Source organism: Triticum aestivum, chromosome 5A (assembly GCF_018294505.1).
Source record: "Triticum aestivum cultivar Chinese Spring chromosome 5A, IWGSC CS RefSeq v2.1, whole genome shotgun sequence".
In the NCBI taxonomy this organism is placed as follows: domain Eukaryota; kingdom Viridiplantae; phylum Streptophyta; class Magnoliopsida; order Poales; family Poaceae; genus Triticum; species Triticum aestivum.
Genome location: NC_057806.1, coordinates 102,941,653 through 102,958,027, shown reverse-complemented (window position 1 = coordinate 102,958,027; position 16,375 = coordinate 102,941,653).

Below are 16,375 nucleotides of genomic sequence, written 5' to 3'. Positions count from 1 at the left end.
GACGACGAGCGCTATAGTTTTACGCCCTTAGCTAGGCATAAAGCATGGATCTTAGTTTTATCTTTCGAAGTTGTAGCAACTTTTGTAATGGTTTTCTCAAACCCGGGAGGCTCTTTACACTTCCCCAAATTCTCCGGAAAAGAAAACATCTTAAGATCCAAAATATGTAATCGCTCGTTGCAAAGAGTAATCAGAGTATTCATGCGATTGATACTACCATTGAGGTGTTTGATGGGTTCATTATATTTCTGTATTTCAACCATATGTTTATGCAAATCACCAAGTTTGTCTAGCATTTGGGCTCCTCGGGGGTAAAATGAAACCCCTTCTTTTGAGGTGGAATTCCCAGGATTCCCTCTAAGAGTTCATAGGCAGCATTGGCATCAAGTTCAATAAAATTTCCTTCAGTGGCGAAATCAAGAAGTTGTCTATGGTGCAAAGCCAATTCTATGTAAAAATTACGAAGCAAAACCTTGGCGTCCCCCTTTAAGTTGGAAATACGACACGATTCCATAAGCCTATACCATGCATATTTCAAATTTTCTCCTTGTCTTTACTTGAAGTACAAGACTTCAAAATTTGGTAACAAAGGAGGAGTAGGGATGCTAGCCATCGAGACTAGAAAGAAAGAGAACGACGAATGGAAAAAGAGAGGCGAATAAAACAGCAATTTTTTGTGAAGTGTGGGAGAGGAAAACGAGAGGCAAATGGTGAATAATGTAAATTGCGAGGAGATGAGATTTATGATTAGGAACCTGGTTATGTTGAAGATCCTCCCCTACAACGGCGCCAGAAATTCTCCTTGATGGCAACTGGAACTACGTCGGTATTTCCCCGGGGAGGGAAGGATGATGCAGCACAACGGCATAGGTATTTCCCTCAGTTATGAAACTAAGGTTCTCGAACCAGTAGGAGAACCAAGCAACACAACGTAAACAGCCCCTGCACACAAATAACAACACCTCGCAACCCGACGTGTTAAAGGGGTTGTCAATCCCTTTCGGGTAACGGCGCCAGAAATTGGTGCGTGACGGTAAAAAGGTTGTAATAGATTGGATAAATAGATCGCAAATAAAATAAACTGCAGCAAAGTATTTTTGTATTTTTGGTTTAATAGATCTGAAAATAAAAGCAACGAAAAAGTAGATCACAAAGATAAATATATGAGAAATAAGACCCGGGGCCGTAGGTTTCACTAGTGGCTTCTCTCAAGAAAAATAGCAAACATTGGGTAAACAAATTACTGTTGGGCAATTGATAGAACTTCAAATAATTATGATTATATCTAGGCAATGATCATTACATAGTCATCACGTCCAAGATTAGTAGACCGAATCCTGCCTGCATTTACTACTATTACTCCACACATCGACCGCTATCCAGCATGCATCTAGTGTATTAAGTTCATGGAAAACGGAGTAATGCAATAAGAACGATGATAGGATCTAGACAAGATCCGTTTATCTATATGGCGGTAGATATAGATCTCATCTTTTTATCCTTAGTAGCAATGATACATACGTGTTGGTTCCCTTTCTGTCACTGGGATCAAGCACCGTAAGATCGAACCCACTACCGGGCACCTCTTCCCATTGCAAGACAAATAGATCGAGTTGGCCAGACAAAACCCAAATATCAGAGAAGAAATACGAGGCTATAAGAGATCACGCATAAAAGAGATCAAAAAGAAACTTAAATACTTTCATGGATATAGAAACATAGATCTGATCATAAATTCGAAGTTCATCGATCCCAACAAACACATTACAAAAGAGTTACATCATATGGATATCCAAGAGACCATTGTATTGAGGATCAAGAGAGAGAGATGAAGCCATCTAGCTACTAACTACGGACCCGAAGGTCTACAAAGAACTACTCACGCATCATCGGAGAGGCACCAATGGAAGTGGTGAACCCCTTCGTGATGATGTTTAGATTGGACCTGGTGATTCTGGACTCTGTAGCGGCTGGATAAATATTTCGGCGAGTCCCCTAGGGTTCTGGGATTTTTGGGGTATTTATAAGGCAAAGAGGCGGTCCAGGGGGTACCCGAGGTGGGCACAACCCACAAGGGCGCGCTAGGGCCTCCTGGCGCGCCCTGGTGGGTTGTCCCCTCCTCGGGACTCCCCCCGGGTGCAACCAAGGCCCATCTCCTTCCTTTTGGCCCATAAAAAATCATCGTAAAGTTTCGTGCCATTTGGACTCCGTTTGATTAGATTTCCTGCGATGTAAAAACATGGAAAAAAACAGGAACTAGCACTGGGCACTATGTCAATAGGTTAGTACCAAAAAATGATATAAAATGACTATAAAATGATTATAAAACTTCTTGGATTGATAATAAAACAGCATGGAACAATCAAAAATTATAGATACGCTAGAGACGTATCAGATTACATGCAATGAACTAACCACTTGATGTCATGTTTGGTAGTCTCAAGTCATTGAAAGCATGCACGGCCCACATCTCTCATTGGTTGATATGTCACGAAATAAGAAATGAGGAGGGGGTTAATGTACCATGCCTAAGTGTTTTAGCATTATTTGGTTTTCGTAAGGTGACTTACACAACATTTTTTATTACATGCATTAACATTTTATTAGTTAAATCAAAGGTCAAAACCTGGAGCAAAATTTAAAGGGGACCAATAAACCACTAAACATCAAAGTTCTCTCGTTTGGGCCCAACAAGAGGTCTGGTGAGATGACTATACTGCACTGGCATGGAGGGGGATGCAACTTCATTGACTTACTGCACCTGCCTTTGGGTGTATGACACATGGGCCCTGCCTTTGGGTGTATGACACATGGGCCCAACAGGTGGCTGGCCCACCTTGACGTATGCCTCCAGCCCATGCGCCCAGGCTCTGCGATGCTCGCCACCCTCAACGGCATCTATGGTGACAACCTCTTCGTTGCACCGATGGCCCTGCGACTGCCCGCTGTCGCGCCGGAGAATGACCACCTCGAGGTCGCGCTCGCCACGCAGCGCCTGGCGCAGCAAGACACCGTCGACATAATCACCCATGTCTACGCGCAAATCGTCCACAAGGACTACTATGTGCCAGAGTAGGACGATAGGTCGCTGGCCTTCTTGGACCGCAGGGCAACCTTGGACGGCATTGTTCAGAAGCACATTGAGCTCGCCTCCAACGCCGCTGCTCCTCACACGTCGGTTGGTGACCCGACGCACTAGGGCGTGAGGATGTCGTTGATGGATCCGTATGTATCTTTATCTTTCTGTCAAATCCATGTAGTAGTATGTGGTACTACTAGTAATTATCTTACCTTTCACATCAACTTCATAATTTTCGTACGTACTCCATGCATGAACCGCATCAAAACCAAACTTCTCATTACTCTAGGGAAAATCTTTATTTCTATCTATCGGTCACGCCATGGAGCAGAACCAAATTTTACAAGTTACAAGTTACAAGTTCAAAAGGAAAAGCCTATCATGTTCGTGTCGCACCCCCACACGGTTGGTCTAGCATGCCGCTCAAGGGGGAATGCTTGTGGTGTTGCATTTTCACTTACAAGTGGGACCACAGTTGATCAAACCAACTATCGGCAAACCCCCACCCCGCCCACCGCACGATGGCTGAGAAAACAAGAGGGGGAAGAGATGGCTGTAGCATGGACTCCAAGAAAATTGGTGTCAGATGGGACTCGTGTGGGTGGCGTGTGCCATATTGATAGACGTGAATGCTAGTTATGGCCCATGCCACCCTACTATATCGAGCCTATATCGAGGTGCTAGTTATGTAGAACAAATTTCCTGGAGTCCGTGCTTAGCCCTCCTCTATCTCTCTTCTCAGCCAGCCAGTAGACACGCGGAGCCCATCGTTTGTTTGTTCACATGCGGTCCCACATGTAAGTGAAAACGCAAGATGACCCACTGAACCTGCACATCTTTCACCTTGATGTGCTGGTGATGAAAAAAAAATCCAATAAACATCTTCGGTGGCCACTTTTTGAGTTACTCAAGAGTAGTAAGATTCTATTTAACCCAAGATGCACATCACGTGGATTCATCTACCACTCCATTTTCTTGCATGACACGACCTGGATGCTGGATGTCCCACGTGTCCACATTTAGACCGGAGGAGTAGGAAACACGGCAAGCCCTATGCCTACATCATACTACGTACAAGCCCACCTCACGCAGTCATGCTATAACCATATTTCTAGGCCTCCGTGCGACACCTAGCTCTAGTTGATCTAACTAGAACTAACTATTGGTTGGATCTATGTGATGTGGCAACTTCATACTACTACGGATGCTGGCTATACTACTACGGCACCAACACTCCAATAATTGAGTCGAAAACCATTTATAAATTGAGTTTATGACATGCATATGCAAATGTACCATTCATTATATACAACAAGTCATCAACACACAACGACAACGAGGATACATGTTGGATTATAGATTAGTTCCGAAAAAACATTCTAGTAAATACTAAAGTTTTCATCACACAACAAGCAATGAAATGAACTTCAACTCAACCAATCCTCGGCGTTGGAAACGCTTTCTTTGAACCAGAAGAGTTTGTCTCAGAAGGGCCAGCTACTGTCAATCTCGAGACCAACGCAGAACTGATCATCCAGGCTGAAGCGGCCTATTTCATGACACATATTGTGATAGCCACGGTAAGGAAGCATAGCAATGTCTGAGGTATAGATACAATTGCTTCTCATAGATGGTAGTAACGTTGTGTCAACAGCAGCTGGATCGCCTTTCACCATGATTGGATAGTTTTGTCCAAGGAAGAGCGAGTTTCCTCCAAGAGTATCAATACTAAACCAGGGAGAAGTTGTTGGCACTATCACGATAGTATCCATCCCGAATACCCTACAACGGATGTTGGAATAGGTCCGAAGAGTGCGACCATGGGAGACAACACCTGCTTCCTTAGTAACATCAGCGGTGCCCTGTATATAGACAAGAAGAGGTGATCCATCGGAATAAGTTGCCAGGCGCCACTGAGTATATGGGTCCTCATGCTCGTGATCATCATCGTCGTCATCTCCCCCTTGGTTATAATTTTTTTCAAGTATAGGTGCTGGAATGTTCATAGGACCTTGGAAACACAAGAAGGTTAATTAGTAAAGGGAAACTAGCTAACCCGCATGCATGTGGATGAAACAATTATAATTACGATGGAAGACAAACGTACCGAAAGCATAAGGATTCCATGCAAAAATAGTGCCACGAGTGGTGGTAGCAAACACAAGACCCTCGTATTGAATTGCATCACAGTACACATCCGTGTATAGAAACTGATTTTCGAGCAATATCCATCCAGTTGAACTATGAAGGAAGGCAACAAGCTTGTCGAAGATAGCAACAACTCCATAGTCCATTAAATCCCAAGAGCGGTCGGGAACTTGACAAATTGCTATCTTCTGTAGATGACAGTCACCATGATCGTAGTTGAACGTACGTAGAATACCAGTTTGCTCAACCTCTGGGCAGTCTGAGATTTTTGGAAGTGGAACCCGGTGACGAGTGTACACATTCACAAGTTCCCACTTGCAGTTGTACCCAATATAAACAACCCAATCTCCATTTGCGCCTGCCCAAGCCTTACCCTCAAGCGATGGCATCTTAACATCACACGTATCATTATCAAGCGGCACCAACTTGCACAAGGCGAGGCCTCCGTCGTCCACACGCTAGTCAGCAGTGTCACGGTGAAGAAGATAGGGGAGATCAAACCGCTCCTGGACCCTTGGGTTTGTTGTAATGATGTTATTAGTTGAGTCGAGAATGGTCTTGAACGAACCTGCCATGCAACAGCAGTTCCAAATCGAGAGGGAAAGTCCAAGAGTCGATGGACGGTTGCCACGGTACACAAAGTGGCACCCGGCCTACATAGACGTCCATTCGGAAATTGTACAAAAGGACTCGCTATCATCTCACTTACATGTTGGAATGGGACCACATGTCAATGAAGAGGCTAGTGGGGAGCGGACAGTTGCCACAGAGGTCACACACTGACGACAAGGCCGTCCTATCATACCTAGCGCCCGCGTGGAATGGCTTCCGTCCCCCACACGATCAAAGCCACTTTGCACCCCCACACAGTTGGTTTGCCACGCCGCTAGGCCAACTCCAGCGTGTGCAGCTCGGACACGCACTCACTCAGCCCCCTTTCCCTCGATGCCCTGGAGCTACCCAACCATGGCTACATGTTTTGCGCACCCGGGGGACGGATTTGGAGCGGATCTGGTCGGGCTTGAGCTCGCCTGGCTGTGGGAGGCGGTGCGTGCCATGGACTGGCCGGGCACTGGGCCGGAAGGCCCCGGCAAGGCCGCGTGCAGGTACTGACTCCTCCTCTAGCCGCTCGGACCTACACTGTCGGTGATCCGCCGGCAGATACATGAATGGCGGTCGGCCGGGCTCGGTGCTGGCCTAAAAGCTCGTCGGCGCACCGTTGCCACTCATTACGTGCGACGACTGCCCAAAGAAGGTCTTGCACCGCGTGTCTACAACACCGGAACATCCCGGATGGGTGTTCATCAAGTGCTCAACCAATGGGGTATGAGATACTTTAGCTTCGGTTGTGCTCTTGGATTAGACTAGTTGTGCCAATTAAAATTTTTATTATGTAGAATGAATGCAAGTTTTGGTATTGGGAAGGAGAGTACATCAATATATTGATAGAGTGCAATTTAGTAGATGTTCTAGCACTTTTAGCTAGCATAGAGGCTAGAGATGAGACTAGTGCACTTGTTGATAGAATAGAGGCTAGACTTGAGACTGGATGTGAGGAAGCAACATCTACTTCTTTACACTCGAAAAAGAAAGAAGCACGCAAGATCGAGCCTCCGCAGATCAACAATGAATGCATCGAGAAGGTACTAATCCAGCTGTAACATCCCAAAATTCTAAATTTTGGAATGTTATAATAAATAGATAGATTGATTGATTGTTTGATTGTTGTGTGATTGATTGAGTGAAATTCGAAACTTTTTGAAAGTTAAATGAGAGGGAATAAAAGGACTTTCCCAAACTTTCACCTTTTTGCATTTTGATCTTCGTGAATTCAAATTCTTTTCAAATACAAAACCCTCGAGAGAAGATGATATGACTTCTTCCATTTAATTAAATGAAAAGGGTTTTTTGAAAAGATTTGAATTTTATTTGGAAATATTTCAAATTCAGAAACTTTAATCAACTCAATGATTTCATGAGAGAAGATAAAATGACTTCATCAAAATATATGAAATATGAGTTGGAATTTTAAAAGGATCAAATTTAAAGTCCGTTGGAAATTATTTTCAATTAGGAGTTATTTGGGTTTTATTCAAATTATTTTTCTCCAAAAATAAAATAAATGGAAAATAGGGTAAAATGATTCCCTACATCAGAAAATTGGAGAGAAATAATTTTGAAATCATTTTGGTATTTCTAAAATGATTTTTATTGGGTTTTATTGTAGAAGTAGCACTGTTTGAATTATTTGAATTTTTGTGTAGTTTATTTGGCACTAGAGAAATGTTCATGTTGTAGAAAATCTTTTTCTGAAAATTTTGATATATAATATGCCTATGTAAAATTTTATTTTATTTTTGTTATCCAGTTTTCTTTTTTTGTTTCTATATAGAAAAAGAAAAAAAATTCTACGCGTGCGCCTAGAACTAACCGCCGCCCACATGCGTAGCATAGCAGCAGCCCGGCCAGTTTTTGTTTTGTTTTGTCTTTATTTATTTATTTTATTTTCGTTAATGTTTAGTTTTTTTGAAACAAATTTCAGAAAAAAAAGACTTCGGAAAAAAATGCAGCCCGTATACGGCCGGCCGAGGCCTTTAGGCCCGTGCGAGCCGTTAGCCTTTTTCTTCTCTGTTTCGTATATTTTCGTCTATGTTTAGTCCCACATTGCCTAGCATTTGACCCTTAAACCTCTTTTCCACCTATAAATATAGAACCATAGAGCCTCGAAAAATCATCCGATTCGGGTTAAATCAATATTTTGGTTTGACTAGATTCATTTAAGAAAAATATATTTCTCCTCTCCGGCGCGACTTCTGGAAATTGTATCTTCTCTTCAAAGTCGTCTGTTCTCTGCCTTATAAAGGTATCTTTGTTTGTTTTTTTATACTTCCGTAGTTTATTATTTCTAGACTAATACGATAGAATAATTAGATTATCAATTAGTCTACATATTTATATATTAGACCTTAGCCGTAGCTATTTTTCTTCCGTAAAACAGCTTGGCCCTGATTTTTCAAATAGCCATAACTTTTTACTCGTTCATCCAAATTAGATGAAACTGACGCCCACTTCTTCGTTACGATCTCCTCTATCCAGTACAACAACTTGAACATGTTTTTGAAAGTTTTAAAATTTGAATTCAAACAGATTGTATTCAAACTTCTTTTGTTCATAATTTTTGCAAATCGAAGCTCTTGACTTAAACTTTCAGATAAGGCCAAATTCACATAATTTTGGTACTGTTAGAAATTGTTTTATGTTGCAAGAGTTATTTGTTGGTTTTGATGTTTTCCGAACTGTCTCCTTCGTTCTTCCCGATCTTTTGAGTGATTGCTTATGTGTGGTTACTATTGCTTGCTCACGATAGATTGAATGGAGTGTGACGAGTAGAAATATCAAGAGTTATGAGTGCAAATCATCTTCATGAACACTACAAGGCAAGTTCACACTTTGATCATATCCCTTTCATACCCAGGTTTTATGCATTAGTTTCAACCCTCAAACATTGCATGGTTAGGACTTGATGACATGTGGGTATCGGGAAGTAGTTGATGAGGTAGGAACCTATTGCCCTGCATTCAAACCCTGGGAGTTACTTTTATGTTATGCTCATATTGCTATGCTCTGCTCGTAGACATGGATTGGTTTGAGAGAATTCATGACAGATGTGAGAGTTATTATTTAATGGTTAACTTAAGGTGGCTACTTTAATACACATCTGGGTGGATTGGTTAGGGCACCCTGGAGCACCCAATTCTTTCCCCGAGCACCTGGAGAACCCAGTGTTTGCCCAAGGGGATCCCGGAGGACCCGTGTGATCACCCTATGGAATGCCACCCAGGCTCGAAGGGATCATAAGATTATTCATGCTAGAAACTTCCGTGTGCAGCCACAAGCTATTATGGGCTCTAGCATAGTTGAGTAAGTTGCGTGAAGCTCTTGAAGAGATAGACTAGCAGGTAGTGGGTTGTAGGTGGTATAGTCTATCCGGAGTAGAGAGTTAATGCTTCTGAAAGACTATGTCTCGGTCATCCGTTTCTCAAACACCCGGCAGTGCGAGAAATTCAACGGAGGAGATCGGGTCTTGTGGGGAAAAGTGCGCAAACCTATGCAGAGTGTACAAACTAATCATGGTTAGCCGTGTCCCCGGTTATGGACATCTTGAGTATCTGGTTCTTGGATTATCATATTGATCTCATCACGTTACTTAAATAATTTGTTGGGTTATCGATGTTAATTTGGGATTGAGTTGGAGGAACCTAAATTATATTCCTTTGTAGTAGGGAAAAATTGGCTTTTCGCAAAAACATTATAACCATAAAGCTTTTCCACCAGCCATATATGCATGTAGTGATAGCTATTATTCATCATTATCCTATGGTGTGAATTTGCCAGTACATTCAATGTACTCACCCTTTGTGGCTGCAACGTCTCATGTTGCAGGATTCTTACGACGAGTAAGTGATACGTTAGGGTTACGATTTCAACACTCTACTTTGCCGTTGGTGTTGATGGGAATCCACAACCTCCTTGTTACTTCCGCTATTTGGATTGAGGTAATAGTATTTCCGTTATTTTATACATGTGATTTACCTCTGTTATAAATCCTCGAGTACTGTGCGTGTCAGCATACCGATCCAAGGATGAGACTTAAGCATAGAGACTTGACCGTCTGAGGTCTGGTCGCTACAAGATGGTATCAGAGCAAATGTTGACTGTAGGACGTGACCCCTAGAAACTGGCAAGCCCATAGGAAATATTTTGTCTACAACTTTCTTTTCAAAAGGATCTTTTACCTCTCTTCTCTTCTGAGCTTATTCAAATATTCCCTTTTAGTGAGACTATACCCCTTTCCCTTTTTGACCACACGAAGATTCGGCTGATGAGACCACTTCAAGAAGTACAAGATATCGGACAACTAAGACCACTTCGGAATGAAGAGGATTTTACTGTGTATTATAATAATGGAAACTACAATGGTTGAAGAATCCGAAGACTAGGAGAATTTGAAGGCCCTGTAGAATTTTTCCAGATTTGTATGACCTAGGAAGGCACCCCTTATGGAACTTGGCAGACTAAGGAAGCTGTCAATACCCGAGATCAAGGTGTATCAGAGAAAGACCGGAACATGGAGCATGAGAACTCAAAGTTTTGTCAAGAAAACCCTAAGGCAGGAGATATCAACTATGGAAGATAGCTCATGGCAATGACAAGGGCAGAAACACGGTTATCCGTGATGTCATCGCCACTGATACTATGGTCACCGAGCTGAGCTAAGCATGCATTTCTTCGGAAGGATTGGATGGTAGAAGGCTGATGGAGCACCTATCAGTAAGATGAAGTTTTAACCTTAGCTGGTGTATCGCCAGAATCTGGTGTAATACATCAAGAATTTTAAGATGGGGCTCCAGGAAGCCATATTAGACAAGGAAGCATTTCGTGAAGAACTTAGGAACCAGAAGCTGAAAGTAGCCAAGCTGGAGGAGCTACAACCTCGAGATACCGGAGATTTGTCAGGAACTGAAGGACAGTAGGACCATGGTTCATGCCAAGGATGTTGAAACCCAGAAGTTTGGAATGCAATCCCAGAATATTGAAGGACGTCTTGAGAGACTTCACGTCGACAGAGATGATCTGGCAAAAGAACTTGAGAAGGACAAGCACGATCGAAACAAGCCATCAGAGACATGAACGAGACTCGAAGAGTTTGACAACTTTGAAGATTCATTGACCTTTATAAGACCAAGCCCCTGTTATATACCTATGTTAGATGCGACGATTATGAGATGTCATTTCACTACTAGGAAAAGGCCTACTAATGGCGCACCAGTTTTGCCTACTAATGGCGCATCACTGGTGTGCCATTAGTATCACGCCACTAGTATTTATTACTAATGGCGCACCATAGGTGCGCCATTAGTATCTAGTATACTAATGGCGCACCACCCAGTGCGCCATTAGTATATAACACCATGCGCCATTAGCATGCCCCCCAGGGCCATATTTAACCATGTGCTTTGGCACACTAATGGCGCACTGCGGATGGATGCGCCATTAGTATACTTGACATATTAATGGCGCACTCTGTAGTGATGCGTCATTAGTATGAATATTAGGTTTTAGTTTTTACTTTTTTGATTTTTGCACAGGTTATAAAATATATTATTTGACTGAATATAGACAGTAGCACACAGCAACAGCAGATTCATCGAATACAATAGAAGATTAGTCTCTGAATACAATTCATCATATTAGTCTCTGAATTCAAAAGACCGAACAAAGATAAAACACTACAAGTCGCAAGACTGCGAGTATCGAGTTTGTTGGAAGTAATACTAATCCTAAGAAGTCCTACTAATCATCATCATACAACTTCTACTCGTTATTCATAACAAGTCATACGATCATCATCTTGATAGTCCTCGAACCAACCCTACTTAATTGTTCTTAGCACATCATCATCAGTATTAGGCAGGACCTAAATACCCTATTTAAGCTAAAATAGCATAAAACAATATAGACCCTGACTCTCCATTATGGAGAATGGAGAACATCCTGTCTCCAATTCTTGCGCCTCACTTCCTTTTGCTTCCAAGAAGCTTCTTACAACTGTCCATACATTTTTTCCATCCTTTGATTTTCATGTCTCCACTTCTTTTAGAAATCTCGTATGGATAGTTGAGATTCATAGGACGACCTGGCTGTATGTTCAAAACATTAACACTACCTTTCTGATACATCATATGGGGCACACAATTCTCTGGGATTATCTGTTTAAAAACATAGTAATAACTTCATAGTTAGAAATGATGTACTAGTTTTATAAGTATGCAAAAGATGCACGGATGTCGTAATAGTAAAAATCTTACCAGGGTATCTCCATGGTAGTTACCGTAGTTGAACACATGCACTAGTGGCACATATTTACCATAATGTTGAGGAGTTTGATTGTGGATAGTGTAATTCTCAATGTCAGTACAAAATCCTACCATATGATTTTTCTCCTTGTAAGTTGTTAATTCGGAGCCATCGGTGTAGTGGGTTTTGTCTACCATCTCCCGCACATTCTTTGAACAATAAAAATAAGCTGTCAATGGAAATAAGCTGTCAACTATTTTGAAATAAACAATATAAATTAGCTAATAACTATGTTTGAGAAACTCACATAGCGGTAGAACTGGAGGCGTATCAACAAGGACCCAAATGTCCATATTGTCTTGGTTGATGTCAGGATTACCCAGATCCATGGTGATAAGCATACCCTCATCAAAACCATACATCTTGCAAAATGCTTCCGAATTTTTGCAACCAAAATGGGTTACGCTCTCAGAATTATATAGATTTACTTCAAAGTCCACATCGTGATGAGTCCTTAGGTGAATTTTCTTTGTTTCAGAAATTTCATGGTCTTCAAAATCCATCCTCTCCAAGACATAGCATCTTGCATGGCATGGGATAAGCTATACTCGAATTGTAAAAGATGAAAATTACATGTTGAAATAGTTGAAGTCATGCTTAATTATGAAAATAACACTTGTCATCGTTGTGTACCGTTTCAACTTCGAAGGTCTCCTCGAGCTTAATGCTGAAGCGCCGACCATCATCCAGGTGAGGCATGTCGCACAGACCTCGATCGTCGTGGCACCAGTCGCACTCCGTCGGGAGACTTTCGTCATCCGATGATGATGACGACATATCCTATGTTCATAATTCAAAACTACATCATTTAGGGTTTGTCGATGTCGAGGCACCCTAAAAGCCTAAGCTTTCATCATTTAGGTTTTGTCGACGCCGAGGCACCCTAAAAGCCTAAGCGTACATCATTTAGGTTCTCATCGACACCGAGGCACCCTATAGAAGCCAAGTTAAGTTTTCATCATTTAGGGTTTATCGATGCCGAGGCACCCTAGGTTGGGCCTAATCACTTGGCACTAATCACTTGGCTCTATTGCCACCTATGTTGGGTTTATCATCTAGGGTTTATCTATGCTAACGAGAATTCTAAGTTGGGCCTAATCACTTGGCTCTATTGCCACCTATGGTTTAATGCGGCAAGAATGGCGGGGCAGTTGATCCTACTTAACTAAGTACTAAGATACCCCGGCCAATGCATTAGTCACAAGTACCCCATATGTCCTATTTTTAGCAAAGTCATGCTAAAATTCACAGAAAATTTCAGCATGACCTTTGCTGAAAATAGGACATATGGAGTACCCGAATTTGCCGGAACGGAAGTTAATCGACATTCCGGCAAACTCAAGGGCCTCTCGGGGCACCCGCAAATTCATCACGACACAATGGTCGGAGACAAAACCCAGCCACAGACCATATGGTCCTCTGCTTTCGTATGGACAAAAATCAGCTCAACTTATTTGAGCTTCCACTCCAAATCTAATAGGTCGCCCAAAAAAATCATCAATAGTTTAGCAAGTTTGTACAAACACAGAAAGAATAGAAAGTTTGCTGCCTATTCAAACACAGAAACAAAACACTACTTGAAACTTCTACTACATTTGGACCATGGCAATTTACTTTCATGGAGCATGACAAATGTATTTTACAGACCATGGCATTGTTTTTACTATATGCACCATGGCAAATTTCATCTATAAACCATGGACAAATACATGATATAGTGCATTTTTCTTCAGAATGACAAATACTCAGTTAAAAATATGCAAATGATTTCCTAGGGGTTTCAGACATGCTATGTGTGTCTGAATACATGTGTGTCAGAATCATGTGTCCAAGTCAGTCACAAGCACAAGCAGATCATGTGTATTCAAGTGTGTACTGAATCATGTGTTTACTTAATTTTAAACTTGCTAGCAATAAGCTTGCAGTACACTTTATAGTCAGATCAGGAGCCAAGCTCTAAAACTGGACTTTTAACTAACTTTTAAACTGAATTTTTACTTCAAAATAAGAGTACCATGCCTGCTTAACTGAATTTTTAACATAATCTCTCTCTTAGCCTAGGAGTACTCAATTTCAATCTCTCTCTTGGCTTAGGAGCAAGTTTGTGCAGCACCAAATTTGTGCAGCCCCAAGTTTCTCCAACTGTTGGTACAAAAATGTGCAGCCTCATGTTCGTCTCTCACTTACTCTGTGCTGGTTATGCTACATAATCAAATCATCGATCCAAGAGCAGTATATTTGTGCTGTTTAGCTTTTTCTGGAAGGTTTTTCTCAGAGCCTACTTTACTTAAAACAGATGATTTTAAATATGAAGACAATAAGTGAATAGCATTCTAGGCATGCGATTCCAATCACTTTTTTACTTTTCTTCCTCAAGCACATTCAGCCAACATTATCTCCTTTCTTGCAACACAGCAAAAAACAACCACTAGCTACCCAAATACATGGATGCTGCCTCTACCACCCCGTAAAACAAAAACCAGACCTATTTAACTCACATATACATTCTAATTAGATCAGACATATGTTTCAACACAATAAACATAGTCATGTACAACAAGAAGCAAATGTGTTACTGTCAGGGTTTGGTTTCACTTGAATAAAAACCATGCCAAAGAAACTAGCAGGTAAAAGTACAACATTGCTCGGAAATTTTTGCACTTTGCATATACAAGCTATATAGTCCGAAATCAAATGCATATAGCTGAGACAAGCATCGACCATAGCAGTCCACAGCCATGAACTTGTACAGAGGGGGAGAGAGGCGAGACAAGTGGTCACCTTGGTGACAGGGGAACGAAATCCAAACAAGTCGAACCCACAGCAGCAGCTTCTCTGTATCCTATTGAACCAAGTCCTTCCTTCACACAACACAATAGCACAACACAACTATAGATGAGAACGCGTCAGAGATTGGAGGAGATGAAGAAGAAAATCAGAAAGAGACAAGGGGAAGAGGGATTCGTACCCTGTTCTCCTGCTGGACGGCGGGGAGGTCGCGGGCCTCCTCTCCTGCTGGACGTGGGGCCTCCTCTCCTGCTGGACATGGGGCTCCGAGGCTCTGGCGGCTCTGAGGCTCCAAATCTCCAGCGGTTTCTAGGGTTTCGAGGGGAGGAGGCGGGGCTCAGGGGGGAGGTGGCGCTCAAGGGGGAGGAAGGGAGAGGGAGGCGGCGGGGGCGCAGTGGGTCGGGGCAGCGGCGGCGGCGACGCGGTGGAGGGAGAGGGACGAAGTAGTCTGGCGAGAGGGAGGGACGAAGTGTATGGATGGGGGAAGATTACTAATGGCGCACCCCCAGGCGGTGCGCCGTTAGAATGTTTTTTCATAGCAATGGCGCACCAGCGGGACAGTGCGCCATAAATATATATATATATATACTAATGGCGCACTTTTACATGGTGCGCCATTAGTAGTTTAAACTAGTAATGGCGCACTGTGAGGCGGTGCGCCATTAGTAGTTTTGCAAAAAAAAGAATAAAAAAATTCAGTACTGGCGCACTCCCTGTTTGGTGCGCCATTACTAGTTAGAACTAGTAATGGCGCACTTCGGTAGGATGCTCCATTAGTATGTATGTAAAAATGAAAAAAAAATTATCACTAGTGGCGCACCTATTTTCTGGTGCTCCATTAGTGTCTTCCACACTAATGGCGCATCACCAACTGGTGCGCCATTAGTATATAGTAGTGGCGCACTACTTCCCTGGTGCGCCATTAGTGTCAATCCTATCTATAGCCCTTTTCCTAGTAGTGTTTGTTTGATGTTTTTCCGACAGCCACAAATAAAATCTGTCTCTTCAAAACTATTGTTTGTATTGTGTGCATCCCCCTTTGTCTCTCTCATCTCACCCCAAACCCATGGACCCAATAGAGGACGAATGGAGATGAACTCATGTTTCCCTGGACCGATAAGTCAATTGGAGACGGACCGATGGATTCAGAACATGGAGGATCACATGAAGAATAACCCTATAGTCGGAAAGGATATGACCCAGCATGCTCTTCAGTGCTTTGAAAGAGGTGCTGCTACTTGGTGGAGGATGTACCAAACCGTCAATGGATGGCAAGGAGTAACCACTTGGAAAGAATTTAAGTTGACTTTGCCAAAGTCTCGGTTTGTGTCGCAGAAGTTGAAGCCTTATGGAAAGGATATGAAGAAACCTTGTGCATGCAAGATTTGTGGAGAAATAGGACACACCCATAAAGAACACAAGGATGAATGTCATTATTTGAAG